Source organism: Lactuca serriola, chromosome 8, assembly GCF_051521515.1.
Source record: "Lactuca serriola cultivar US96UC23 chromosome 8, Lser_US96UC23_V15, whole genome shotgun sequence".
Classification (NCBI taxonomy): domain Eukaryota; kingdom Viridiplantae; phylum Streptophyta; class Magnoliopsida; order Asterales; family Asteraceae; genus Lactuca; species Lactuca serriola.
In genome coordinates, this window is record NC_136415.1 from 144,544,560 (window position 1) to 144,558,734 (window position 14,175).

General features: G+C 33.9%; 1 long non-coding RNA gene and 4 other non-coding genes across 5 annotated transcripts; all 5 read right to left on the bottom strand.

The window, feature by feature from the left end:
- Positions 1-12,412: 12,412 nt before the first annotated feature.
- On the bottom strand, positions 12,413-13,849 carry LOC145070432 (uncharacterized). The gene is made up of 2 exons (XR_013689946.1): positions 13,695-13,849; positions 12,413-12,697 (listed from the first exon to the last, which is right to left on the bottom strand). It is a non-coding gene; the product is annotated as an uncharacterized LOC145070432 (long non-coding RNA).
- LOC145071745 (small nucleolar RNA Z43) lies at positions 12,904-13,005 on the bottom strand. Its single transcript, XR_013690753.1, has one exon. It is a non-coding gene; the product is annotated as a small nucleolar RNA Z43 (small nucleolar RNA).
- LOC145071741 (small nucleolar RNA snR60/Z15/Z230/Z193/J17) lies at positions 13,055-13,141 on the bottom strand. Its single transcript, XR_013690749.1, has one exon. It is a non-coding gene; the product is annotated as a small nucleolar RNA snR60/Z15/Z230/Z193/J17 (small nucleolar RNA).
- LOC145071769 (small nucleolar RNA U83) lies at positions 13,178-13,256 on the bottom strand. The gene has a single exon (XR_013690776.1). It is a non-coding gene; the product is annotated as a small nucleolar RNA U83 (small nucleolar RNA).
- LOC145071747 (small nucleolar RNA Z43) lies at positions 13,484-13,584 on the bottom strand. The gene has a single exon (XR_013690756.1). It is a non-coding gene; the product is annotated as a small nucleolar RNA Z43 (small nucleolar RNA).
- Positions 13,850-14,175: the final 326 nt, after the last annotated feature.

A 14,175-nucleotide genomic window follows, 5' to 3' on the forward strand; every position in this document is an offset into this window, starting at 1 on the left:
GAATTTTGTTAATTTTTGTTGAAAGTTACAAAGTATGTTGCTATATTTTGTTGATTAATTGTGAAAAAGTTATTGTTGTGACTATATGTAAACTAGGGTTACGATTTTTTTATTGATTTTTGTTAATTTTTTTTTTGTTGAATATCATATAGTATGTTGTTATATTTAGGTTATTTGTTGTCAAAAAGTTTTTTTTGTGCTTGTATGTAAACTAGGGTTAAGACTTTTGGTTGAAGTTGGTTAATTTTTGTTGAACGTTATAAACTATGTTGCTATATTTTGTTGATTAATTGTGAAAATATTTTTGTTGTGACTATATGTAAACTAGGTTACGAATGTTGATGAAGATGAATTTATTGAGAATACACCACAAATTAATTTAGTTGACGATTCGGCAAAAGATGATCAACCAAATTTTAACAAACAAAAAAGAACAAATGGGAAAACGAAAACAAGTCGCAAAAAAAAAACAAGTGGCAAAGAAACATCCTCTTGTTGGGATACATTTGATAAAGTTATGATAGAAGAGGATGGTGGTGTCAAAAGAGGATATGGAAAATGTCATTGGTGTGAAAGACTACTAAAGGCGGATGTGGAAAGAAACGGAACTTCTAATTTACTCAAACACGTAGGTAGGTGTCAAAAAAACTCAGATAAACTACAAGATCAAACTCAAACCAAATTGAATCTATAGAAGGAGTCAAATGGGGATACTAGTATTAAAACATGGAAACACAGCGACGCTAGGTTCAAAAAAGCATTACTTAACATTTTTGTGGTAGGCGAACTACCTTTCAAGTTCGTTGAAAACGAGGCTTTTGTGGAATACACCAACACACTTAATGCTAAGGTCGTGTTGCCATCTAGACATACGATATCCCAAAATGTTTCCAAGTTTTACATAGAAGAAAGAACCAAAACGGTTCAATTTTTAAGTAACCCAAACACCGCTATACAATTGACAACAGACACTTGGACATCTTCTTATCAAATGACTACTTACATGGTGGTCACGGCTCACTTCATATATGAGAATTGGATAATGTACAAGAGAATTATAAACTTTAGGGAGATAGATAGCCATAAGGGAGAGGATATGGGCCGAGAATTACTCGATTGTATTCGTAGATGGGCAATGAAAAATGTCATGACCATTACCTTGGACAACACTGCTACAAACGACAAGGCAATTGACTTTTTAGTCAAAAAGTTACCCAATCTTTACGATGGTGGAAAACATTTCCATGTTAGGTGTATGGCCACATTTTAAACCTTATCGTAAAGGATGGACTAATATACCAAAACTATCATGTTGAGTGTATCCAAAAGGGGGTATGATATATTAGATTGTCACCACAAAGAATAAACAAGTTCAAGAAGGCAGTGAAAGATTGTGGCTTACAAACGAAGAAGTTTCTATATGGTTACACCCCTACCCGATGGAACTCGACTTTCGAGTTATTGAAGTCCGCATACCAGTTACGAGAGGCATTTATGGAATTTGGCATAAGAGGTAATATTTATTTTTAAGTTATATTTTAGCTTTTCAGCAACATTTTAAATATTTTGTAATTTGTGGGATTATTTAAACAACTATAACTCATTCGTTTTAAGTTGGATTGACACACGTTTTTTTCCAACATTTATTTTACAGTTTGTAGATGAATTTAGACTATAATTTTGTTAATTTTGGTATTATATTCAATGAGTTATTGTCTTTCAAAGTTGAGCTATCAAAGCTGAAAATTTTCATCTTTTTAGATATTATTTTATACTATAATTCTGAATTTTATGTATCTTTGACAAATAAATCGTATGAAAGGAATATCAGTAGAGTACCGGAAAATTATGACTTTGAAGTTGTAACCGAAATGGTGAAGTTCTTTGAAAGATTCAAGACAAAAACAGAGCTTGTTTCGGCTACATCAAAACCTTTGGTAAATCTTTTTATCCGAGAAGTCTTAGATGTGGACATACATTTAAGAAACTGGTCAACCAAACCAATGTTTCTCGAAATGGTAAAAGACATGAAGAAGAAATACGACAAGTATTGGGGTGCATACAACAAGATGAACGATTTTATGTACTTTGCAGTTTTACTTGATCCTACCACCAAATCACCTTTTTTGTTACATGCCTTTAAAAAATTGATCGCGTACATGGAAGTGATGGAACCGCCATTGACCCCCACGGATATAGACATAAAAGCACGTCAAATGGTCCGAGAGATTAAGAATAGGATGGAGAATTTATTTATGACCTACTTGAAACGATTTGACAATGGTGGATCATCTCAACAATAGTGGCGTAACCACATAGAGGCAATGGTGGGCCTTGGCCCACCCCACCAAAATTCTACGTTTCCTTATTCCTGATAAAATAGAAATCGATTCTCCTTTTTTTCAAATGATTAGATAATAATCGCTGTGAAAAAAATCAACAATAACAAAAAAAGATTTCATATAATCGCAATTTCGACTAAACCAAAACACGATTTCATAGAAATCGCAATTCGCATAAAAAGAAGTTTCAATTCAATTAACTGGTTTCGTGCAAACATTGTTGTGCTAGCTCATCCTGTTCCATGATCGATTTCGTTCAATGATAGCCTGGTTGTGAAACAAAAACGTTTTGTCATACGATCACAAAAAAAGAAATCAAATAAATTGGAATTCAAAGCAATCAGAGTTCATAGAAAAACCAAAGAAGGTAAATTCACATATCAGTTTAGATATTGATTTCCAGTCAACAAAGTTTTAAGGTTTATGCATAGTCCATCAAAGAATCTCAGTTAGATTGTAAGATATGATCACCAATGCATAACAGAGTAGTTAGATGTGAGATATACATCATGTTTTGAGTTAGAATACACCAGATTCCTTAGTTGCAAATCATATAAATAATCAATTAAATATCCATCTCCATTATGACAAAAGAAATAAAAAATAATGGTTTTATACCTAAAAGTGATGAATCGTAGGCTTGACTATTCAGGTATTATGGAAAAATTCATAGTAGTTGTCACCATTCTGTTTCTGTTTTCATAGTTTATGTATTGTTCAAGTTTTGTTTATCTGTAACTTTCTCTTGTTACATTGTGCTTTCGTTAGTGCTAGCTGCTTGCTTTTAGCATTTTTTCATTTTTTATTTGACCATTTAAATGTATCTGTACTATTCCTATTCCTACTAATGAATTAAATCAATGAAAAAAAAAACAAGGAGAAGTCGATGACAGTTTCTGTGTAATATTACATTTGATGACAACTTTATTATTATTTTTTAAACAATTAGAAGGTCCTATAAATTAAACATACAAACATTTTTTTAAACTTATCATTGATACATTATATGCACATGTATCCACAAATTATTTGGATCCATATATTAACTTAAAAAAATAATAAAATTGGTTATGTGTGATGAATAACACATTGTTTTATTTATATGCTTTGCAGCAAGAAAGAATGGAGAAGGCCATGATGTTTGAAACCGAAGCAACTGATCTGACTATAGAACCGTATATAAATAAAAATGTCGACACAAATGATTTCATTGAAGAAACATGTGAATCTGAAGAATGTAACGATTTCGATGTGAACATTGAATTTGACGAAGATGAAGATAATGTTGAAAGGATACTGGGAAAGGTTTTCGATACGCCCGATGAAGCATATACATTTTATAACGATTATTCCTTTTTACATGGTTTTGGTATACGTAAAGATGATATGGTTAAAAGCACAAGAACAAATGAGCCTTATCGGAAGTATTATGTATGCTGCAAAGAAGGTTTCAAATGGGTAGACAACAATGATTCAAGTGGAAATGAGAAAAAACGTCGTAGAGATGTTAGAACTGGATGTCAAGCAAAGCTTCGAATTACAAGACAGGAGGATGGAAAATGGTTGGTGGACTTATTTAATGACACACACAATCATGAATTGACCATGACACCAATGAAGGTAATCAAGCATCGATCTCATAGCAATTTCCACCGTTCAATAGAAGGTAAATCTCTTATGGTGCAATTTGGTCAAGCAGGGTTGAAACCTTCTCAGATTAAAAAGGCAGTTAATACAATGAAAACCTCAAATATATCTGATGTTACTTCAAAGCAATGTGTTGATGTCTTATCTGAGCATCGAAAACAACATAGAGGAAAGGAGTTCTATGGAGTTATAAAACATTTTCAAGATAAAACATTAGTTGACAGTGACCAGTATTTTGTCGTGGATTTGTCTGATGATGGGTATCCTAGAAATATCTTTTGGGTTGATGGTAGATCAAGAGATGCATATACAAAATTCAGAGATGTTATTGTGTTTGATGTCACTTATATGACTAACAAATTCAAGATGCCCTTTGCTCCCTTTTCTGGGTTGAATCATCATGGACAGTCTATCCTTTTTGGTGGAGCATTTCTTGAAAATGAAAAGGAAGAGACATTTGAATGGTTATTTGAACATTACCTCAAATGTATGTTTGGCAAGTAACCGAATGCAATTATTACCGATCAAGACAAAGCTATGGGTAATGCAATAAAAAATTGTTTCCAAATACTCGACATCGCTTTTGTTCATGACGTATCAGGAAGCATGAAACTGAGCACCTTCGATCGTATGTTTCCCGTTACAGTGATTTTCAAGAAACGCATAGAAAATGGGTAAATAGTGACACCATTGAACAATTTGAAGCAACATGGGAAGATATGCGTATTAAGTATGAACTAGAAAGCAATTGTTGGATTAGTGACATGTATAACCAACGTATACATTGGGCTAAACCCTTCTTGAAGGATATTTTCTTTGCTGGTATGACCACAACCGGACGAAGTGAGAGTATCAATTCATTTTTTGATGGATTTGTTAACTCGAGGACCATGCTAAATGATTTTGTTGTACAATACGACAAAGCAGTTGAGTCACGAAGGGCTGCCGAAGAAGATGAAGACTTTAAGACTATGAACTCAATGCCGGTTCTTTCTTCGGTGCATCCAATCGAAGCAAAAGCTGGTCAATGTTATACTAGAAAGATGTTTGATACTTTCAAAAAAGAATGGACCGAAGCTATTACCAATTTGAGTCACAATACTCTAACAAAAACTATAGAAGAAAGCACATATAAAGTTGGGCAATTGGACGTTGATAAAAAATATTGGCGTATTGTTACCTTTCGTTCTTTAAATCAAGTCAGTGTCACATGTTCTTGTTCTATGTATGAGACAAATGAGATTTTATGCAAGCATAGCTTATACGTGATGAAGAAGAAGTATGTTCAAGAACTGCCGAGTCATTATATTTTACCGCGATGGACCCTTGGTGCTAGATACAAATTAGGTAGTGTTAGTATCAGACTTGGAGAAATTAATAATGAAAATGGAGTTAGTGCCTACACATTATTTTGTGTGCGTTCAAATTTTACTAAACTAATTAAACAATCAAGGGACTCCCCTTCGGAGATACAAAAACTCAATTCGATGTTGATAAATCTTTTAGATGATCAAGCAAACCGAAAGAAATCTGTGTCTTTGGAGAATGCATCTCAAAGTTTTTGTATGGGAGTTTCACAAGTAGATATGATACCACAGTTATCTGTCTGTGATCCTCTTGGTCCAACTACTACAAAAGGGTGTCCTAAACTTGCAAGTAGAATCAAGTCTTCTTTGGAAGCCCCTAAAAAACAAACATGCTCTTACTGTCAAAGATTGGGTCATTATGCTACTAGTTGTTCAAAAAGAAAGGTAATTATATAAATAACTTAATTTTATTGATTGACAACTCTAATAATTATATTAACACTTTTTTATTTTTTTTCATGTATCAGGCGGATGAATCGTTGCAAGAGACATAACGATGAGATGTCTTTATTTCTGTGAGCAAAAGAAAAACTAGTTGCTTCTTGACATTTTTTTGGTTAACTGCACCTTTTTCATGTTTAGACACAAACAGTGTATGAATAATCTAGAAGTTATTGATACTTCTTAACAATTTTAATGTTTTCGAATGAAATTTGTTGATTGTTTATGATTTGTGTGATTATAATTGAAATTTGGTTGCCACTATGTGTTTCAAACGAAAGTATGAGGGTATTTTGTGAAAAAAAACAGAAGTACGATGATATTTGGTGAAAAACGAAAGTATGATGGTATTTTGTGAAAAAAAAAACGGAAGTACGATGGTATTTTGTGAAAAAAGCGAAAGTATGAGGGTATTTTGTGAAAAAATGAAAGTACGATGGTAATTTGTGAAAAAACAAAAGTATGAGGGTATTTTGTGAAAAAAAACGAAATTACGATGGTATTTTGTGAAAAAACTAAAGTATGAGGGTATTTTGTGAAAAAAAACGAAACTATGACGATATTTTGTGAAAAAACGGAAGTATGAGGGTATTTTTGGGTAAAACTGAAAGTATGTGACCATAATGGGTCAAAACTGAAAATATGTGTCAAGACGAAATTATGATGTTATTGTGAGTGAAAAACGAAAATATGATGCTATTGTAGGTGAAAAACAAAATTATGATGCTATTGTGGGTTAAAAACGAAATTATGGCGCTATTGTGGGGGTAAAAACGAAAATATGATAAGTACATTGGTATTTTGAATAAATAAGAAAAGTAGGTTGTTATTTCAAGTCAATCCACCAAAAACAATACTATTTTCTATACACTTTCTGTCAACATATAAATTTCGTCTAAAAACTATAAAAGTTATGTCCTAACTAATACATGATTACATCATTTAACACACTCTTCAGCTTCTTTGGTATCCACGTGCAACCCAAGATCTTTCAATGGTAATCATCTGCATAAAATAAATTGGTATAAAGAATAAAGAATGGTTGTACAAAAGCTAAAATATGATCAACATTCCAAACCCTTAGTGTAATTTTCATTTTTTATCCATTCAACCTAATACGAAAGCCCAAAAGGAAACACTTGATAAAGGTACTAACATTTATGGATTTCAAAAAAAATGGTTAAAGAATACTGACATATATCTAACCGTGTAAATGATCTTCAAGTGATCCCAAAGTCAGAAACTCATAAACTTGGAGGCGTTGATCTATATCTGCACAATAACCTATCAAATTTACAAGAATTGGGTGATGTAACAGGGTAATTATAAGAACCTCCACCAAAAATAGCAACAACAAACCATTCAACATTTAGGCATGCTATAATAAATAACAACAAACCATTCAATGCCAAAAACTTTTCTCTTATGATTTGATGTGAAGCAACTTTTTTGGTGTTGACCAAAAGCTGACCTGCACTCACATTACAAACATATATATTAAAAATTGAATCATTATTTATTTATTTATTAAATTGTTAGGAAAAAAAACAAGTGCTCACATGATAACAAAAATGAGGGACCGAAGGCTTGTGGTTTAAATTCGCTAGGAGAATAATCAAGCATATTAACATTATGAGGTTTTTGGTATGAAGGTGTACATGATAAATAATAAATCCATTCAAATGGTAGAGGGCACTTTAAAACAAAAAAGGAAAGGCTAACTGTAGCTTCAAGTATACAATTGGGTCAAAAGAACTTATTAGTCCTGTTCTTTGTGTCTGATAAAAAATGATAATTGAACACCTGTTGGACATAAAAAAAATTGTGAACAACACATGGTATGTAACCACAAACTAGATACCGGATTCTATGAGTGAAATCAACACAACTCAAAATCCAAGAAGGAATTGTATAAACCCAACAGGGGTAAAAGTGTGAATCTATACCCTTGTTGATCACTGGTCGCTTGGCTACTAAAATTGATATTTATGTGAACAAAACTTCACTCAAGCATTTAAACAAACACTTGGTGTACATTATCAACAAATTTATATTTGAAAAGAATAAAAGACAAAAATTACCAAAGAATTCACCTGGTATTTCACAAATTTTAGTGTAAGGAAATTACTATAAATCTAGTTTAATTTTACCTAAGGCAAATTCAGAACAAAAGGCACACCAAGAACAAACTGAAGAAGATGAAATAAAGAAGCCTCATCCTGTGACCTGATTAGGCAGAAAAAAAATCAAAGAAGATATAAGAAGATACCTCGATTCTAAATAAGATTCGAAAATTCGTGCATAAACAAAATCAACGAAAATCGAATACAATCATGAAATCAAGGAAAATCGAAAATCAATGCATACGACTTACGAGAACTGACGCAAAAATCACGAAGCCAAAATCACGCAATCTCTGGTGTAAATCGATAGTGAATCAGAAAAAATCAAACGATGGAGCCTTCAATGGTGAATCAACAAAAATCAAACGCTTGAACCTGAGTGTTATCAGCAAGGATTCGACACTTCTCATGTTTTAAGGAATCAGATTGGAACAAAAGTCAGATACGCAAATAACCAAAGGACTACGCAAATTAGCGATCCGATGTCGTTTTAAGCATCGGGTATGTAAGCTATATACCTATATACCCTTAAGGGTATATTCACTTTTCCATATATATATATATATATATATATATATATATATATATATATATATATATAATGAATTAATTCGTCCCATTCAAAACTTTAGATCACATTTCTCGTTCATAATTTATAAATTATCTGGCCTACCCTAATTCAAAACTTTAGATCATATATCTCATTTATACATTGTAAATTATTTAGCCTACCGTAAAATAAAATTTTGACTACGCCACTACTCAACAAGAAGCAAGTCAAAAAGTCATTGATGTTGATGATGATAACGATTTTTTCGGTGATATTCTTTGTACGGGAGGTAGCAACTCGGATCCAACAGATAACGAGTTTCGAACTTATTTGAAAGAGAATATAGTTAATTATAAAAAAAGATTTTTCAATTCTTGGGTGGTAGAGACTAAACACGATTAGGTTCCCGGCAGTTGCTCGGATGGCGAAAGGTGATTACTTTTTTAGTCTTTCATAGTTTCTTTATAAATTAATGTTGTTACAAATTAATTTTTTTTGTTAGACATATTGGCGATACAAATCTCAAGTGTGGCGTCCGAATTAGCGTGTAACAGCCATAAAATTCGAGTCAATTTAAAACTTTTAAGTCGTTGGAACCATTCAATTATTACAATTTGTTTTCAAAATAGTTTATACATTAGAGTTCCCAAAAATCATAATCGTCAATCGAGGAAGTGTATGGTCACGCCTTCGCTTACCTGCGACCATCCGCTGAACCTGAAACAATAAACTAAAACTGTAAGCCCGAAAACTTAGTGAGTTACCCCCAAAATACCAACCTCATATAACCATAATCATATCGTTTCAACAAATATAGAACAACCATGCATCTCGGGTCTACAGTGTGAATGGTCCGCCCGCATCAGGCCTTCAGTCCACTTGGTCCACTCTCTGAGTCTACAGTATGACTGGACCACCCGCACTGGGCCTTCAGTCTATCTGGATCTATCCCGAGCCTTCGGTATGACTGGACCGCCATACGGGCCTACAGTCTATCCGAACCGCTCGTAGGGTATGCTGGCCTTCAGCACACAGCAGGACCGCCTCAACCCAACATCAAGCAAATAACCATGTGCACATATAACAGATAATCACATAACAGTCCATAGACAAACAAATCGATCTAGCAGATCATATAGTATAGCAACATCCTAACCAGGATACCGACCTAACCGGTCACTAACATAGCATCATCCTATATACCAGGATACCGACCTAAACCAGGTCACTGACATAGCATCATCCTATATACCAGGATACCGACCTAAACCAGGTCACCGACATAGCATCATCCTATATACCAGGATACCGACATAAACCAGGTCACCGACATAGCATCATCCTATATACCTGGATACCGACCTAAACCAGGTCACCGACATAGCATCATCCTATATACCAGGATACCGACCTAAACCACGTCATTGACATAGTATCATCCTATATACCAGGATACCAACCTAAACCAGGTCACTGACATAGCATCATCCTAACGGATCATAAAAGCATAACAACATATTGTCTATCCTGATACTGATCTAACAGATCATAACCACATCAAACAAGTACAAGTACAAAATCCGAAAAACGGACGGCCTTGGTGTCTTAGACCCTGTTGATAGAGTGAGGATAACTCACCTTGAAATGTAGAACTGAAGAGGTGGGTTCAAATCCCCCGATCACAGCCACGAACTCCACCACCAAACATTTTGATGAAACCATATCTGCAAGTGCCCAAATTACCAGAATACCCTTGGAAGTCGAACTGGTCAACTCTTGGTCAAAGTCAAAGTCCTGGTCAAAGTCAGCCTTCTTGATTGACCCTACTCGCCGAGTCAACCCACTGACTCACCGAGTTCCTAAGCTCAGAAAAACCTCATATCACGACTCAACTCGTCGAGTCACCCCATGACTCGTTGAGTTCATCAATCCTCAAGTCCTAGCCTGTCTAACTCACTGAGTCACCACTCAAGATGGGTTAGGGTTTGCGACCCGACTCGTCGAGTCCAAGAACAGACTCGCCAAGTTCACTTAAGTCATCCTCATTCAGACGATTTCATTCCATCCCACTGCTTCCAACTCATAGATCTAGACTCCTAGGGCTAGTTTTACACGTAAAGTTTCCAACTTTACATGTATGCAAGGTGATTTTGGCTCAATATAAGCTAGAGAGAAGGTTCAAGGCAAGAATGCTCACAAACAAGCTAAAGGGTTGATACTTTATGCCTTCATGGACCAAGATAAGTCTAGATCTGAAGTTGCAACCCCAGATCTAGTCCCAAAACCCGAAATGGATTCCAAACATGCTAAATAGTCCCAACTCATCATCCAAGAATAGATTTAGAAGGGAAGAGCTCAAGGCAACGACTTGTTACCTCCAAAATGTGCCCAAGATGAAGTAGATTTTGGATCTACACGAATTCCTTGATGCTAGCCTCTTGATCTACAAGCTTCCTTCACTAGAATCACCTTCCAAAGCTCAAAACCCTCACCAATGGCTCACACACGATTTAGGGTTACTGACTCTCAAGGGGTAACAAAGAGGATGAGGTGAGAACATAAGATCCTTTAAATAGGGTGCAAACCCTAAATTTTAGGGTTTTCTCTTTCCAACACCAACTCGTCGAGTTACGCCGCTGACTCGGCGAGTTGGTCACTTAACACGTGGCCAAAAAAACCCGCCCTAACTCGACGAGTCAAGATACCTACTCGCCGAGTCAATTCCTTTATCTCCACATAAGACCCCAAACTTATATTCCTGAACTTGGGATGTTACATGGCGTTTAGCACATGAGGTAGAGTTGTAAATAATTATCGGACTAGTTTATCGACTTTGATAGTTGAAGCTTTGTTATGCACCTAAGATTGGGTGAGAAAGTTTACAAATCCAATAATTGATAATATTGATAACATCTTGAACGATGATGATATAGCTTTGGGTAAAAAAATTACAATTTTTGTTATTTTTTTATACAATTGTTACTTTTTTTTTAAATACTAACAACATTTTCATTAGTGTTTATATAGAGATTGCACAAGCTTTAAACATGTTAGATATGGATGACAACGATATGAGAAAGAGACCAATGCAAGATTAGATTATAAGTTTATGAAGTTTGTACTGCTTTTATTTGGAAAATTAAATTTGCAAGTTATGCATAAAACGAATATCAAACTCAACAACATATTTGTTTGAACGAGTACGAACGGGTCCAAGAACCGGAAAACCCGGACATGGACCCGAACACGGACACGACTCATCCAGTCCAGTCCACGGTTCACAAAATTCTCAAGAAACGGTACGGTTCAAGAGTCAGGTTCGGTCTCATCCAGTCTAAATGCTCACCCGTAGTTTTATATAAATCCACATATATTAAAAAAATAAAATAAAATATAATACCAAACCAAAATATATTTATTTACCTTGTGTTATGTGTTATGAAAAATGATACATTTTCATACATTTTTATTCAATGTAACTAATTCAACCAAGCCTAATGACATAGAGGTGCCCAATCGATATCTACTTTAACGCTATGCACTCCACGAAACGACAGAAGTTATCAACTGCTAATAGCATTATCCATTGACCATAGTGTCTATCGTCTAAAATAGTTAATGAACTGTGAAGTGTTCCATGGACATCATCAATAACATCTCATAAATTAACATTATCATACAAATACATGAAATTCAAAGTTTTAAAACTTGTTACAATTTGAAATAAATACAATGCACGTATTGAATATATAACATGTCTTTCCACCAATACATTGATCTTACTATTGTCTTTCTGTATCCAGAAAATAATAATCAAGACAAAACACCAGACACATGTAGAGGTTTGAATATAGAAAAAGTACACTAATTAAAGACTAGTACCCCACTACACCAAATGGATAATTAACATGCATCAAGGTATTTGTAATCTAAATCCCATACTGTGACTATATGTTGGATCTTTGTTGACATTCAAAATTTTAAATATACATATATAATGCGAAAGTTTCATATAGAACTGCAGTAGTTTCATACATATTAAAACAAAAGGTTCAAAAAAATACATTAGCTATTCACAATAGATTTACAGAATAAATATAAAAACATGTCTTGAATATCAGATCTGATGATAAGCTTAGCACAAAGACCTTCTAACATCGGCGTCTTGAATATGTACTACGACCATAATTGCATTATTCACATAAATACAATCCTAAAATGCAACACCTATAAAATAGTAACAAAATAAATAAGATGTAAATAAAACATTATACCAAGAAAAACTAATAAGAATACAAGGCATCATAGATAAGAATTACAACATGAATAAATTCAGACATATGCTTGTCATTGTGTAAGATTTTCTTAATCACTTGCCAAGAAAAAATGAAATTGAACAAACAGATAAAAAAGCATAAAAAAACAGTAAATTGGGATTCAGTTTATGGGTGGTGATATAACAGAGTGGTCGGCAAGGTGATTATTCATCACCATTACGACGAACGAGACCTTATCACATGTAGTCGTCATTATCCCTTTTCAATCGATTTAAAACTTATAAATAAATAAAAAGGAACGAATTTTAGGGTTCATCAGATAGGAGCGAAAGACTAAAAAGATGTTTAATCACAGAGTATCATTTGAACTATGCAAAATCATCACTTGAACCTCTCAATTTCCACAAACAGATTAAAAAAAAATTCAAAACGCCTCAGAAGGAAGGCAGTATTTTGTGTAATCGTGATTTATCATTCTTACGCAAACATCAATACAATCATCATTGGCTGGTGAAAAAACAATTAAAGGTTAAAAATTTAATGGCCTCATAGAGAAGATTAGATTTAACAACATGGTTTAGTTCAGACATATGCTTGTCTTTGATTTAGAATTTAATCATCGGCCAATTTCAGGGAAAAAAATAAAAACTGAAATCACTAAGAACATAGAATAAGAAGCAGATGATAATCAAAGAAAAAGATTTGCGCAAAACTTTCATGGAAGAAGGAAAACAGTGGACTCAGTTTATGGGTGGTGATATAACAGTTTGGTCGGCAAGGTGATTTGCATCACCATTACGACGAACGAGACCTTATCACATGGAGTCGTCATAGCCCTTTTAATGAAAAAACTGAAAACCTAGTAAAAACGATTCGATCAAATTGGATAAGAACAAAACCAAATCGAAAATTAAAAATGGGGAAAAACCATAACAGAATGATCTAACCTTCGATCAGAAAACCTAATCAATAAACCCTAGATGTTATAGTAAACAGAGAAGAGCGATGAGATTTGATTGATTATGCGTTTCTACTTATAGAATGATTCTAGGGTTTGGTTGCAGCTAAGAACTCGAATCGGGCCCCCGAATGGATTGTTGGGATGCTCTAGCCCGTTTTATCTAGTCCAACTACAACTACTTTATTTTACATATTTTACAAACTTATTGTTATTATTTTGTTGATTAATATATGAATGATAATAATAGTTCGATCTAGATATCTCTCTTATCAATGTTTCACAATATAAGAGAAGTAAAGAACTAATGTATGTTGGAAATTTATAGTGTACATTGATATTTTGTACTTAATACCTTAATTGTTATAAAGGGTGACTTTTGGTTATATTATGTGATTACCGAATTTCATTGGGAGTATATATTGAATTAAAAGTTAACCATTTGGGGAAATATTTAAGTTAATGTAAGT